This window comes from Lagopus muta, chromosome 13, assembly GCF_023343835.1.
Source record: "Lagopus muta isolate bLagMut1 chromosome 13, bLagMut1 primary, whole genome shotgun sequence".
Classification (NCBI taxonomy): domain Eukaryota; kingdom Metazoa; phylum Chordata; class Aves; order Galliformes; family Phasianidae; genus Lagopus; species Lagopus muta.
This window is the reverse complement of record NC_064445.1, coordinates 1,351,093-1,365,201: the sequence shown is the minus strand read 5'-3', so window position 1 is coordinate 1,365,201 and position 14,109 is coordinate 1,351,093. Positions and strand designations below refer to the sequence as shown.

The 14,109-nt window shown below is 50.8% G+C and overlaps 1 long non-coding RNA gene across 1 annotated transcript; it reads left to right on the top strand.

The window, feature by feature from the left end:
• The first annotated feature begins 5,233 nt into the window (after nucleotides 1-5,233).
• On the top strand, nucleotides 5,234-13,377 carry LOC125699637 (uncharacterized). The gene is made up of 4 exons (XR_007379637.1): nucleotides 5,234-5,362; nucleotides 9,659-9,730; nucleotides 12,023-12,157; nucleotides 12,953-13,377. It is a non-coding gene; the product is annotated as an uncharacterized LOC125699637 (long non-coding RNA).
• The last annotated feature ends 732 nt before the right edge of the window (nucleotides 13,378-14,109 follow it).

Sequence of the window (14,109 nt, the reverse complement as noted above, 5' to 3'; positions counted from 1 at the left end):
ATCTCATGTAACAGCCTCCCTGCAGCCTGCAAACCTCCGAGGTCCTCCGAGGGGTCACGGTGCTGCAGAGACCGTAAAAGGCGAGCGTGGATTTCAGCTGAAAACGCTGGAGGTGCAGATGTTTCCTACCCCTCGTGGTCAAAGGGGCATTTTTCCTCCATTTTTCCTCCATTTTTCCTCCATTTTTCCTTCTTTTTTTTTTTTTTTTGGATGAGATGAGAGATGATCTGGGTATATTGCAAAGGGAGGCCGAAGGCATCAGCCATCGCTGTGCGTCAGTGAGAATGTAAGGGTGGATGTAGGGGCTGGGGGGGTTGGGGTGCAGAGCCCACCAGAGTGAGCAGGCTGTGTGCTGGGCTGGCAGCCGGGGGCCCCTTGGAGGAGCAGGCTGGGCTGTGCCTTTCCCTTCTGATTCGAGTATTGCCAACTTTCCCCCATCCTTCCTAAAACTAATGGCAACTTGTGAGCAGCAGTCAGCTTTGGCCTTTTATGGCTTGTGGGCATTTTCCTGCTTTCAGGGCAAGCCTGATTGCTCGGGTATAATGCAGCAGTTTTGCAGCCCCTGGAACCCATTCTTATGTGGGTGTGAGTGCTCTCAGTGGGGACTGCTTAAACAACACGTCTGCGTTTGAAATCCCTCTGTTTAGGGGAAGAAGTGTGGCTTGGATGGTTTGAGGCTGGGTGTGCTGCGCCGTGATGCAGAATGAGCACATTGAAACCCTTTGTGGATTGAGGGACCAGTCCTGGGCAGAGCCATTAGGCTTGCTGTAGTTCTGCAGAAGCTGAAAGAGTGCCAGAATACCCTCGGATAAACACAGGATAAACCATGAAACAAAACCTTTGTGCTTCAAGCAGTATTTGGCCAAAACGTGGCCATTGTGCCAACAGTGGATGCTGGTGGAATTGAAGCGAGTTGAACTGTACCTGTCCGGGGTGTTTGCTTTCTCTCTAGGGGTACTGGTTTAATTAAACACACCTAACAAAAGTCTTCAGCTGTTGTGAACTTCAAGGGCTCTCAGGGGCTCCTCCTGATAACGTACCTCTCACTCAACAGGAGATTGGGGTGGGTATTTCTGTCCTTCATGGCGATCGTCCTTCTGCCTGCTGCAGTGATTCCAACCCACTCCACCCAGGGTTGCCGTTGGATTTCACAGCATCTTTAACCAGCAGGTGCTCCAGTCACCTCTTGCTTGCTTTTGTGGATTTGGGGTTTCTTTCATGAAAACGGAGCACCTTTTTCTGCCAGCTGCAGCCCAAACGAGGAGCCAGGCAGTTGTGCCTGTAGGCTGACCCACAGTGTTCCTCTTCAGCCTCAAAAGATCATTAAAAATAACGATACTAAAAATTCCCTTCTGGAATGTGAAGAGAAAAATAATGTCTCCAGAGCCATGCATTCCTGCCCCCATCCCCATCACAGAGCAATGCACGCCTTCAGCCTCTCTGCCACACCAGAGCAAACAGACCAAACGCTGTGCTGTGCGTGTAATCTGGATGTATCTTTTAAAATGAATCAAGCACAAACACTCCCAACCAAGTGCCCTCACTCAGCATAGGTCTATTTGCCAAACATGAAGGACGGAGGTGGCTGCCTCTCTGCTTGGTTAAAGTTACAGGGAAGTGTTTTTCTTTAACGTGGAAAAACAATGAGCAGACTGCATGGCTCTTCATCTCCCTTCTCCACACTGCTCCACTGTTGTCTCCACCCTGGTCCCAGGGCGTTGGGCTCAGGCTGGGGATAGGGCGAGCTCTCCTTACAGCATTGGCAGCACACCAATAATCCCCAGTTATTTTGGAAAACAAGGCAGACAGGACTGTTATCTTGTTGGAAACTGTGGCTGCTGAGCTGGCATAGCATCTTGAAGCTGAAGTTTTGCCCCGTGTTTGCACTCCTCTGACTTTCTGCTTGTGCACAGCTGGTATTTTGCTTTCTCTCATGCTTCTGGTTCTGTTGTGTCAGTGGTCCATGGCTGTGGCATACGTTTCTATTGGTATGAGCCAGAAAGGAATATCTGAACTTTGGGAATAAATGAGCCCTGGTGAGCAGCATATTGCATTTCTGGCTGACTGATTCTTATCTCTTATGCTGTTGGACACACTGACCATTTTCAGTCAATGGTGCTTTAATGTGCCAAGACTTCTGCTGCAGGGCACTTCTGAGCTCTCAGAAGGAGCCAGAGAGCAGAAAGCAAAGACAAACATCAGATCTTGGGTGGTTGGACTAGATGATCTTGCAGGTCGTTTCCAACCTTGTGATTCTGTGATTCTGTGATCTGGAGGTTGGTACCTGGGGAAGAGAGCTTGGTGATCCTCGAGGTCCCTTCTAACCCAGGCCATTTTATGATTCTATGATTTAAAGGCCACTAGAATGTAAACTAGATATGAACATTTGCTTTTCCTCTTCCTCCTCTGCTCTTTGGCAGGATGTTTCCATTCTCTGCTGTCTCTCCATCTCAGATGTCACTTGGATGCCGAATGCTGCATGGCGTTGGTCTGTTGGGGTACAACAGTGTGCAGCAGTGGTGTGTGGCACGGGGAGCCCCCATGCTGCAGGGTGGGTCTGTGGCCAGCCTGCTGTTACCTGCAGTGCTCAGAATGAACCCTCCATGAGATGCTTCACCACACCGGGGGATCCTGCTTGGGGAAATGCAGAATCAACAACCCTCTGCTGCCAAAATATCTGCCCTTTGAGCTTTCAGAATCTGATGGGTCAAAACACATTGCCCGCAGGCAGCACATCCCTGTGATGTACCATTTGCTCAGGCCGTGAGGCTTACAGCTTCCTACCATCTCACCCTTCTGAAGCAGCAGCCTGAGGACAGCAGCTCCTGCAGAATGATGTCAGTGCTGGGGTGACCCCAAAGGAAACATCTGGATGACTGAGAAAGAGAAAAAGGTTCAACCCCATTCAAACAGAGAATTTCATTCAGATGGTCCCCAGGAAAGGAAAGGAAAGGAAAAAATTATTAATACTGATATTTACACGGGGGGGAAAAAAGTCACTTTGCAGAAACCACAGCCTCTGCTGAAGGAAAATTCCTGAGCACATCTAACAGAGCCATCAGCAGCTCACTAATGCTGCAGTGTTCACTAATGCTTAATAGTTTGTCAGCGTTTCCATTCGAAATCCTTTCTGAAGAGCTTCATGAGAAGGCTATAAAAATCAAATGGAAGCGCAAAGCCTCATCCTGTTTGTGTATTTGCTTTTAAATACGCTTTTGGAAGGACATGGAAAACCATTTTCAATGCTGCAGGCAGATGAGAAAAAAAGCAAGTGCTCATTGGGATGGGTTTCCTTGCAGTCTGAAGGCTTTGTCTCTGAGCTGTGTCCTGCTAATGCGCTGCTGCTCGGAGCTCAGCACCTCTCCCATCCAGCAGGGCTTTGCTAACAAGCATCAGGATGATTCTATCCAATTGTTTGCTCAAATCAGAGCCGTCCAGGAGCAGGTGCTGCTGGTGGCAGAGCAGTGCTGGAGCATCCAGAGATCCCTCTGCCTGGAGCTGGCAGCCTTCTCAGCCCCCAAGCCTCAGGTTTGCTCCCATCCAAAGGAGTGTCAGATTAACTGATTAATCTGTGATTTATTTCTCTCATTCTCAGAGCTATCAAAGCGCAGCTGTTTTCATTCATGAGCCCTGAGGGCCTGCCTTTATTAAGTGCAATTAACTTGAAGTGAAGGCATTAGAACATGAGCTGCTGAAAAGTGTTTCATTGGGTAAAAAAGTGAAACGGAATCCACAGAGAAGGAAAGTAAACCAAAATCCATAATGTTGACTGGGTCACACAGAGACCTCTGGCAGCACCATTTCCCCGAGCCTGCATGTCTCCCCAAACCAGACATCTTCCCCATAACCCTTTGTTTTCCTTCTCATTGGCATCCCCACTAAGCCAGGAGAGTACAGCTCTTTTGGGTGGTATCTTCCTCTTTGCTCTCTGTGTTTCCCAGTAGCTCAATGGGGCTCTTCCAAGTGTGTCCCAGCAGCTTCAGAGCCTTTCAGAGCCTTTTCTTGTCAATGCATTCATTTTGCAGACTCATTACTCATTTTTCCCCGTTGCACAAAGCAGTTTCCAGTTGCGTGTGACCAACCCTTGTGCATGAAATCTCCCTTCAGGAGCCGCATCCAGCAGAGGTTTGGCACATGAGAGCTGCTCCAGGTGGGAGAGAAACACCCAGGGAGCCTCTCCTGCAGGCTGAGCTCGGGCACAGATTCCGTCCTGCTGCAGTGTGGGGTCTGGATGGTTCTCTTTGCACAGTTCAGGGAACTGGCTGTCAGCTCTGCGTGCTGTGACTCCAACAAACGGATACGCTGCTGTTTGGACGAGGGGCACCAGCAATGCCAAAATCTTATCCCCTGTGCCACAGGGACACGAGGAGCTGGCGATAAAACCTCAGTTTGGATGGAGCTGGGAGGACCTCAAACAATCGAAGGCACAGCCGGGCAGGAGCTCACCATTCTGCAGCCGTGAATAGAAGGAAGAAGCTGAATGTCAGGAAGCGTGCTGTAACAATGCACACTGTGAGGCTGCACCGAGGCTCCCGAGGGATGCACCGGGCTGCAGGACGGATGCTGGGCGATACCATCACGTGCATTCGGACAGCAATCCTTCAGCACTGCAGCACGGTTTGCAATAGGCAGGGAGCGGAGCGCTGCTATTGCTAGCAACGTCCTCACACGGTGCTTTTTGATGCAGGGCTTTGTAGGGGTCGTTCCATACGGGGAGGCTGCGGATTGCCGTGCTGCACAGGCTGTCGACCCCGAGAGGAAGCCTTCTCTGCGCATTCCCTTAAGGAGTTTCTATCAATCCCGGTCCTGCTCCCTCTAGAGGGCGGCTGCTGCCCTCGTAATCCCGTGGCACAGTGATCTCCCGTCGCATCTTTGGGATCCCACTCTGTGCGCAGTGGTACTTCGGTGCTACGGGACTTTGGTGCTACGGGACAATTTGGGCTGTGCTGCAAAGGGGGGATTGGGTGTCCCACTGCTCACGGCCCCATCAGGATCCCCCTGACCCAGAGACTGGGAAATGCCACCTGCACAGCTGCATCATCCACAGAGAGCAGAAACAGAGCTCTATGGGTACGATCCATGGAGATCTGGAGAGTCACATACAGCACCACAGCATGCAGCAGCATGGCTGCTATCAGAGGGTGTGTGGGAACTGTAGATCACGGCCTGAACCTCGGATTGAGCACCTGGGGCGAGCCATGAGTCAGTCCTGGGAGCACAGGTGAAGGCAATTCTGTGCTACTGGAAGGGGTGGAACCTGGCTGCACCTCTCCTAGACCCCATTTAAGAGCTGACTGCCAGTAGGGAAGGATCTCTTCTGGAGGTCATTCCTTGTAGAGTTTACTGTGAGCCTACAACATTGGTAAGCATTTTCATTTATCATCTTTCCACTGTAATAATCCTACTTAGCCTAACCTCTTCACACCTATTGGTGGCACACCTATTGATGGCACACTGGACTTGCTAGAAATATGCTGGAAGAGATGGGAAATTAAATATTTCTGCTTTTCCTTGGTGATACCTAACAGCTGGGATAGCTGGGGGGCTTCCCTCACACCCATGGCAGAGGGGGACCCTTTAGGGGTATCTCAGCACAGGGAATGCTGAGAAGTGCTGCTGCATTGTGTTTCAGCCCCAAGCACTGCCAGCAAAGCCTATTAACAGAGCTAATTGCAGCAAGGCGGCTGCTTTGCTGCTGCACACACAGCCCAGCAGTGTCATGCAAGCCAAAGCAGTGTTATCCGTGTTGCACCAGCACTTACCTCCTCCTCTCCAGCAGCCTATTGTTGGTAGCCCTTTGGCACCCCGTCAATCTGATTGCAATTAAGCTCTTAACAAAGCAGCCTTCAAGGCTGGCCGGTTGGGTTTTAATTGTTCACTCTAAAAGGCTCTGCACAATGGCTATCACGGGGAATATACCACAAGCTGTAGTGGTAATGCCCTTGTTTGATGGTCTTGATAATTTTTGTGACTCATGGAAGCTATTTTGGTAGTGCTGTGTTTGTTTATCTGATTGCAAAGTGATTTCAGAGGGGAGAAAATGACGTCTTCAATGTCCTGCAGTAGGGCAATGTTTTCCTGAAGCATTTTTCTACCAGCAAAAGGTGTTCCCAGGGTTTCTTTCATTGGAGACTCCAAACAACAGCTGTGTTCCTGATGCAAGTAGGGTCATGTGTAGCAGAGCAGGAAAATGGGGAGATCCTGATATAGATATCAAGGTCTGGCTGTGTTGCCCATATACCAGTGTGAAAATGAAGCAAAGCCTGGGATTCACTTTGGAAGTAACTGCATTTACAGCTGAAGATGGGAGTGTTGAATTAGGCTGATCTCTTATTGTCTTGTCCTACATCAGTTTCCAGAATGCAGAAGCCCTCTGTGCTGTGCTCTGTCATCCTGCACTGCCTACAGCAACAGCAGGGAGCACATGAACACCCAACTGCCGCCCAAAATGCAGCCATTGCCCTTCCCAGGTTCTTTCTAACACTCTTTTATTTCTTTGTTTTGCCCATGATCTTTATATTTTGTAATTCCATGAACTGCTCTGTACATCTGTGCTGAAACAATGTAAAAGTAACGTTGGGTTTGACCAGATAAGCATCAGACAACTTCCTTTCTTCTTAATCTAGAAGTATCTTGTGGTAATTCAGTGCAAGAGGAGAACCTGGGGGTTTCCCTGATGCAGGGAGAGGTCTCTCCTCCAGCATTCAGGCAGGAAATTTGGCCTGAAATTACAAACAAGTCTCACTGGCGTTAGCCCACAACCCAATGTTCGTATCCACACCAACTGTGATGGGATGGAATGAATGAAGGGTGAGCTGCGTGTCCCCAGGAGGGGAATCGGGACAACTTTTCATGGAGAGAGGCAGTGAATGGGCCAAGCATTGCTCTCACTGCAGTGCAAACACCTGGCACCCAGGGACACGTTGGATTGTCCTAGCAGCCTGTCACTGGTAGAGGACACAGCGTGCAGCTTGGGTGGGTGCAGCAATACAGACCAGCCCAAAGGACAGGGCTCTGAACCACCACTTCCTGCAGATACGGGCAGCTCAGGGCGCGCATCTCAGCGTGGTCTCCTTGCCAGACTTCATAACCAGCGCTGTGGTTCAGAACAAAGCTGGGTGCTGCCAGCAGATAACGGCAGATGGTTTTGGAGGGCTTCCTTGGGGTGCCTGAGTTGTGGGCTGGCTGTGTGAGACACCTGGGCACTGCTCTGCTGCTGCCAACGGGCCATGGGATGGAGAATGCAGGTGTCACCGTGCCGTGCACAGGGTTGGAGGGCACAGCACTGCATGGGGAGCACATTCAGAGGTGATGAACGTTCAGCCCTGGGAGCGTGGCTGCTGTGGGGCACTTCAGCATCATTCCATGGGTGATGACTTTCTGTAATAATTTGCAGTTCCTCAATCGCCGTGTGCCCTTGATGAGGTGAACAGATGTGCTTTGGAGGGTATAGGCATTCCTGTGGTGCTGTTGGGTTGAAGAAAGAGCATCTAGGGGGAAAAAAAGAAAGAGAACAGACTGAAAAAATTCTTCTTATCCTATAGTGTGTGTGCTGCTGGGAGGAGGAGTGTGAGAGGCAGCTGGCCATGGCTGGGAATGGCCACCCTGCCAAGGAGCACCCTGATAAGGATGGAAATCCCAGTGTAACGCTTCCCTTTGTTATCAGAGGGAAAGAAACACTTAAAAACATTGTTTTCCCAGGGGAAAGCAGCACCAACAGAGCAATGACTTTTTTCTTTAGCTTGTTCTCTGTTGACTTGTTGACACCAGCATGGCCATTCAGGCTGAGTGTTCCCTGCCACTTCACCCATCTCTGTGGGTGCTCTGAGTTCAATCAGCTCCTGGTTTAGTGCATACCCTTCCTTGGTCAGGGCTACAGGTGTGGTGTTCAGCAAAAGGAAAGCCAGGGTGAGTTTTCAGGGAATCCAGGTAGCAAATGATGCGCTCACAGCCCACCAGCTTGCTCGGTACTTTTGGTACTTCTTGTAAATGGCTTTTATTAACCTCGTGATTCCAAATGGCCCAGCTTCCAAACTCCTCTGCAGGGCCTGGCTCTGTTCTGCATTACAACATGCCCAGAGGGAAGCACTGGAGCAATTCAGGGAGACAAAATGAGCTTAGAATCCATGGAATCTGCTCAGGATCTTGAGGCTGTCATCCCAACTCATGCAGCACGCTGACAGCCGCACGTGGCACACAGCTTGCAGATGCCCCATCCCAGCAGGGCGACAGAGTGGGACTGAGCATCCAGTGCTGGGTGCTGCTGTGTATTGCTGTGTGCCACAGCAGGGCTCTGGTGGCCTTGTGACACAGCATTCTCGTGGGAATTCACAGTGATTTCTCGCACAGTGACCAGTGGGTGCTATATTTGTCCTGGTGCTGGCACGTCTTTAAATAGCAGAGGTTACACTCCAAGTTCCCCATTTAAAGGGCTCACCACCATCGCTTTCACTGAGTGCAGCTCTTCCAGAGCCATCTGAAAAGGAGCAGAGCCTCCTTGAGCACCGCTTTAATCCCACCAACGCTGTTCTGAACAGGAATCATTGCCAGTCACTCCCTTTCTGTTGAGTTTTTGTTATACCTATTCTGTAAGCATTTTTCCTTTCCTTTTTTTTTCTTTCTCTTCCCTTCCCAAACCACCTCCTCCCATCTCCCAGATCCTTCTGAGCTGCCCTCAAGTTGCTCATCTCCATTCTCATTGCAGCCTGCTGGTTCAAGCTGCCCTCGCTGCCTCACCTCGGATCAGTGCCTGATTTCCAGCCATCCCCTGAGAAGCATGACCTCACCTTTTTGGCTAGGGTGCCCTGCTCCAGCACTGCTGGGACATCTGTTTGCAATGTGAGGGATAGAAAACCATTGCCTCCTTTCTTTTGTTTCCATCACCTTGGTTCTTTGCACTCAGACTCAGCTCCTGCTAATTTGTCATGCTGATGGCTGCACCTCTGAGCCCAGGAGTGCTTTCAAGCTGCCCCAACTGAGTGAGGCCAGCCCAGCCTTTTGCTTCCCAATCTCTTTCTAATGTGATTTTAGTTATTCTTTTGACTATGCTGTCTTTCAATGAGGGCTGTGTTGGCAAATGGCCGTTCAATCTAAGCTTTCTGCAGCACCAAAAAAGTGCCAGGCATGGGAAATGAGCCAGAGGAGAGGCCCTTCTGGGTGGAAAGCGGTGACTGCAGCAGCTCTACAACTGTTTACAGTAATGGTCCTTTGTTTGGAGAAGGAGAGAAAGATTCTCCTTCTGATGACGGGAGAAAACTTATCCAGTGCATGGGGTGACTGCTGGGATTGGGGTGGGTTGGGTTGCACGAGGGTGGAGTGAGAGTGAACTTCAAGGTTCTGCTTTCCTCATCCTCTGAGCCCTCAGGGGCAGCAGAGCTCTCTGTGTGTTGGCTGTGTGCTTCAAGCTGTGCAGGAGGGAGGTATGCAACCCCTGCAGCTCACCTCCCAGAGAGAGAAGGGATAAGGAGCCCAAATGGCGCTGGCTGCATCTGGGGAACGCTGGAGAACGTGGAGCTGTGGGAAGCACCCCAGCTTCTCACCACTGCAGAAGCTTTGCTCTCCTGTTGGTGACCCTCCTTGTTTTAGTTGTGCCATGAACACGTGTATGACAGTCACTCTGTCTTTGCAATGTCAGAGTTAAACTTTCCCCTTATTTTAGCAGAACACATGGTTTTGCTTAGCACTGGCTGAGGAATTACAAGCCGTATGTCTTGAATATGTATCTGCCAAGGTAAGTAATCTCTGCTGTGAACTTGAACAATCAAAGCTCGGGGTTATTTGTTTTCCTATGTATAGATTAGCCAGCTGCACGTCTCCAACACTGGTGGGTGTTTTTGCTAAGCACACCCCCATGGCTGCACTGAGCCATCACTGGGAGGGGACCTGGGAGCCCTGCAAAGCACAGTGAGCCATGGCTATTGCAATTTCCATCATCAGGTCCTTGCAGAAAGAATATCAGGTACAACAGGAGCTCTTCAGTAAGTAATGAGTCAAGGTATTCCTGTAAAGCTGCTGTCATGGCTGCGTGGGCACAGGCAGCATTTTGGGACCGTTTTGTTGGTTTGCACAAGCTGCTTTTGCAAAGAAATTTCATTTTGCACTCTTTGGCACTTAGGATTTACCTCTTATCTTGTGGTTTAAACATAGGTAGGTGTGAATAGAGCAGTAGAGTCAATCCAGACTGCACAAGGAGTGAGGAAACACACTGTTTTGGTTGTCTGCACAATTTTTGCACCAGGAAGAACAGCACTTTCCCCATAAGATGCTGCTCTGCATAGTGCACAGAATGATAAGCAGCAGGTTGCAGGGCTTGCAAAACTGTCTTGAGTCTTTGTAAAGAGTTTATCTATCTCAGGGGCTTTACTTATTGCCTGCTTTCAAAGGATTCTTCAGTGCCAAATGGATTCCTGGGTATGGTTGGGAGAAAATATCAGAATGGGATTTGGAAGCTATCCATCATAATGTGCCTTTATAGCACAGAGCAAAAGAGATTTGAAACGTGGGGGCTAGCTGATAGCAGGCTGCATTAAACACTCATTTGTTTTGGTCCTGGAGCTGTTTGTGTGCACGAAGCACTGCAGGATCTCTTTTCTCCTTGGAGCCGGGCCCTGAAGGATGGCATCAGCTTGGCTGGAAAACCTCCACCTGTGCTCCTGGCAGGGCTTGCACGCAGCCATCCTTTGCTGCTGGAGCCACAGGTGGAGCAGCAGCAGGCACAGAGCCTGCCAGGGCTGGAGCTCAGCAGAAATGCATCCAGAGAGCAAAGCTCGGCACTGAGTGGCACAGGCAGTGGGATGCAGGCTGCTCTGTGCTCAGTCTGCATCCCCCCTCTGCAGGGAGGTGTGAGGTCAGGAAGGAAGGAAAGTGTCTGCTCCCTCCTGCCCCAGGGAGCAGCTTGCAGGGAAGGAGCAGGAGGAAACAGGGATTGCTGCAGGGATCACCATCCGGCTCTCCCACAGCACTGCTGCCCCACACCAGCACAGATAATGCAAAAAATCCATCATCAAAGGGACACAGAGACAGTGAAATCTGCTCAGCACAGCTCCCAGGGCTGTGACCTGCGTGTGAGCTTTGCTCAGCTAGGGACAGGCAGGAACCTGGCTCTGCCTGCCACGTCCTGAGGGTTTTGTTAGGTCTGCGGAGCGCTCAGCATTGCTCTGATTCATTTGGGGTTCTTGTTGCTAATGTACCCGGGAGGATTTCCTGAGCTGCATCTATTCTGAGCCCTCTGAGCCGCAGCACTGAGGTGTCTCAGCAGGACCTGAGCACAGCGAGCCCTGTGTCAGCCCCCAGGCTCCAAAATAGCCCCGACCCCGGGGATGAAAGGAGCCCACAGCACATCCACAGAGCATTGCAGTGGAGCACGGGGACCTGGTGGCCAATGCCACCATGAATGTGCTGCTTGTGGAGGCGGACGTGCTGCTCACACAGGCACTGAGGCTGTGCCGTCAATGAGATCTTGTTCAGGCTCTGCTGCTTCGGTCCTCATTGAACGTGGAAGCTGCTGTGAATTTGATACCTCCAGATTCAAACTCCATTACGGAGCACAGAGGGGGGGAAGAGAACTCGCTGAGCTGGATTTTCAGGTACACTCAGCCCTTCTCACCAGTTTTTTCTCCTTTTTGCTGGCTCTCCATATTAGAGAAAGCAGAGAGCTTGGCACAGCTTTAAAGCCCCCTATCAGCATGTCAGCCCCCAGCAGCTCTGTGGGTCACTGGGGGGGAAATAACCCACAGCTGCAGTGTGCCATAGAGGCAGCCCCTCTGCCATGGACGGCAGGGAGATGTCATTCACAAGGGGGGTTTTTACAGAACAGAAGTCTGGTGTGAGAGCTGCAGGGCACTTCTCTGCCCATTGGGTTTCCCAGACCCCAGCACCCACGGCTCAGCACTGGGATGCTCAGCTTTGCCAGAAGGGCAGCAGCACTGCTCTGGTGTCTGAGCAGTTCTTTAGGGAGGTTCTAATTAGCAGGCAGGCACTCTGTTAGGTCAGGACAATTATATTGACTTTTTCCATTTTCCAGGGGAGCCAATTAAGCTGCTGGCTGTGGGGCTGAGCTGCTGCCTCTCCGTGAACCTGGTGGAAAGCTGAGAGAGATTTTTCCTAAAGCTGAGCAAACTGGGCTTCTGGAAAGGCAGCTGGAGCCATGAGCAGGCAGGTAAAAATGAAAAGAATTAGAGACATAGCCTGAGTGTGGCATGCAATGCTGTAAGCTTGGAGGACACTCAACATTGTTTTATGGCCTTGAGATGACTGTAGAGGCAGCCTGGGGATGCTTGCAGTGTTCTATCTCACACGGACCTGGAACTGCACAGAGTGAACAGCAAGGTGTGAGGCACAGGCTGGGGCTTCAGCACAGCAATAGGCACAGCAGTGCCTGTGGGTGGCTCAGATTCATCTCTGACACCATAGGTTTTCCATACTAATAATAATTAATCTGTGCACTGCCTGCTACCTGGCTGGGGTGGCCACTGCCTCAGCATTCTGTGTGTCAGAGCAGAGGAGATGCAGCTAGAGCAAAGATGCTCTCTCTGCCCATTTTTGGGCCCTGGCTGTAGGGCACACACAGGACAGTGCGCACTGTAGGAACACAGAATGAAGTCCTGATGGATCACGAGGTGAAGTCCAAACCCCATTGAACGGGTTCTGGGCATCAAATCAGGCTCCCATAATGGCCTCAGCCATCGCCTGGCTCTGCTCTGTCAAGTTACACTGCACAATAAAACCATATAGGAAAAGAGCAAATGGACACTGCCAGGTTTATTTTTGTTTGCCTGGTGTTTTTTTTTTTTTTTTAGCTCAGTGTTGAGGAAAGGCTTTGGTAGGAAGCAGTAATGTTATTCATCTGGCTGTAAGAACTGCTGGGTTGGGTGTCTGTTGCCATGCTTGATACCTTGCAGCTGCTCAGGGTTAGTTAATTATCTGCTTAGAAGAGGAATTCATATTTTCACAGGGTGACTGGAAGGCGGATGGAAACGTGCAAGAGAGCAGAAACACAAATGTTTGGGCAGAGCTGGAAAACGCTTCCCACAGCCGACCACGCAGCTGCAGCTCATGCCAAATGCTGTTTGCTTTCTGGGTGATGGATTTGTCATAAGGGCTAAGTTGCTGGGATTGCTCAAAGTGAGCACGGCCACGGCTGGTGCAGAGCTGGGCGCTGGGGGAGCAGCGTTACGCTCAATGTTGGTGTGATCTCAGGACACCGCCGCCATCCCTGCGCTGGCACTGGGGAGGGTTGTGCCCAATGATGGGGATGTGCCCTTGGTCCCCCATCTCAGTGATGGCATTGCAGGGTTGCTCCATGTGAGGGCGGTCGGAGCTGTGCTGGAGCCCTGTTCAGTGGGACAATGGGCAGCTCTGGGTGCAGCACTCGAGGTCTTCCTGCAGGCTTCCTGAGGGCTGCCCTCGCCCCATCCGCGGCCCTGGGACACGCAGCCCGGCCATGCAATCACAGTGCAGATGGGAGCAGATCCACTGCTGGTGCTGGGGAGGGAAGGAGAGCCCAAGCCTGGAGAGGGAACAACATCCTTCTCCCATTCCCCCATCAGCAGGTTGGCACTGAGGGCTGATCACATGCTCATGTTGGAATTTAAAGAATATCTTTGCTCGTGTTTGTTGAAAAGCACAAAATGAAACCTTGCCTTGTTCAGTCTCTCCCTTCCTTTCAGCTTTTTCAGCTAATAATAGGCACATGTAAGCGATTAACATAACCTCGTGTGACTTCCCTAGTGTTTGTGCAATCCTCAACATGTGCTTTATCTTCTGGGCACCAAGTGAAAGCGTTTGGCACTTCTCACAGAGCAGCTTTGCCATCCCTCTGGGACGCTGAGCAGCCTCTATAGCAGCCCCCCATGCTCCCCACACCCAGAGAGGATCACTTACTTTATTTTGATCAAAAACACTTTTTAAATTTAATCATTCAATTTTCAAGGTAGTTGTTTACTTTGCCTGTGCTACGTGGTTTCAAGTCCTCTGTTCCCTTCTTCGTTGCTAACAGAGATGTTGGGCAGCTGTGGGCTGTCTGGACAGGTCCTGTCTCCATCCCGTTCTTCTGACCCCCACATCTCTGCCCTTGTCTGGGTGGAGCAATGCCAGATGCCAAAGTTAGAG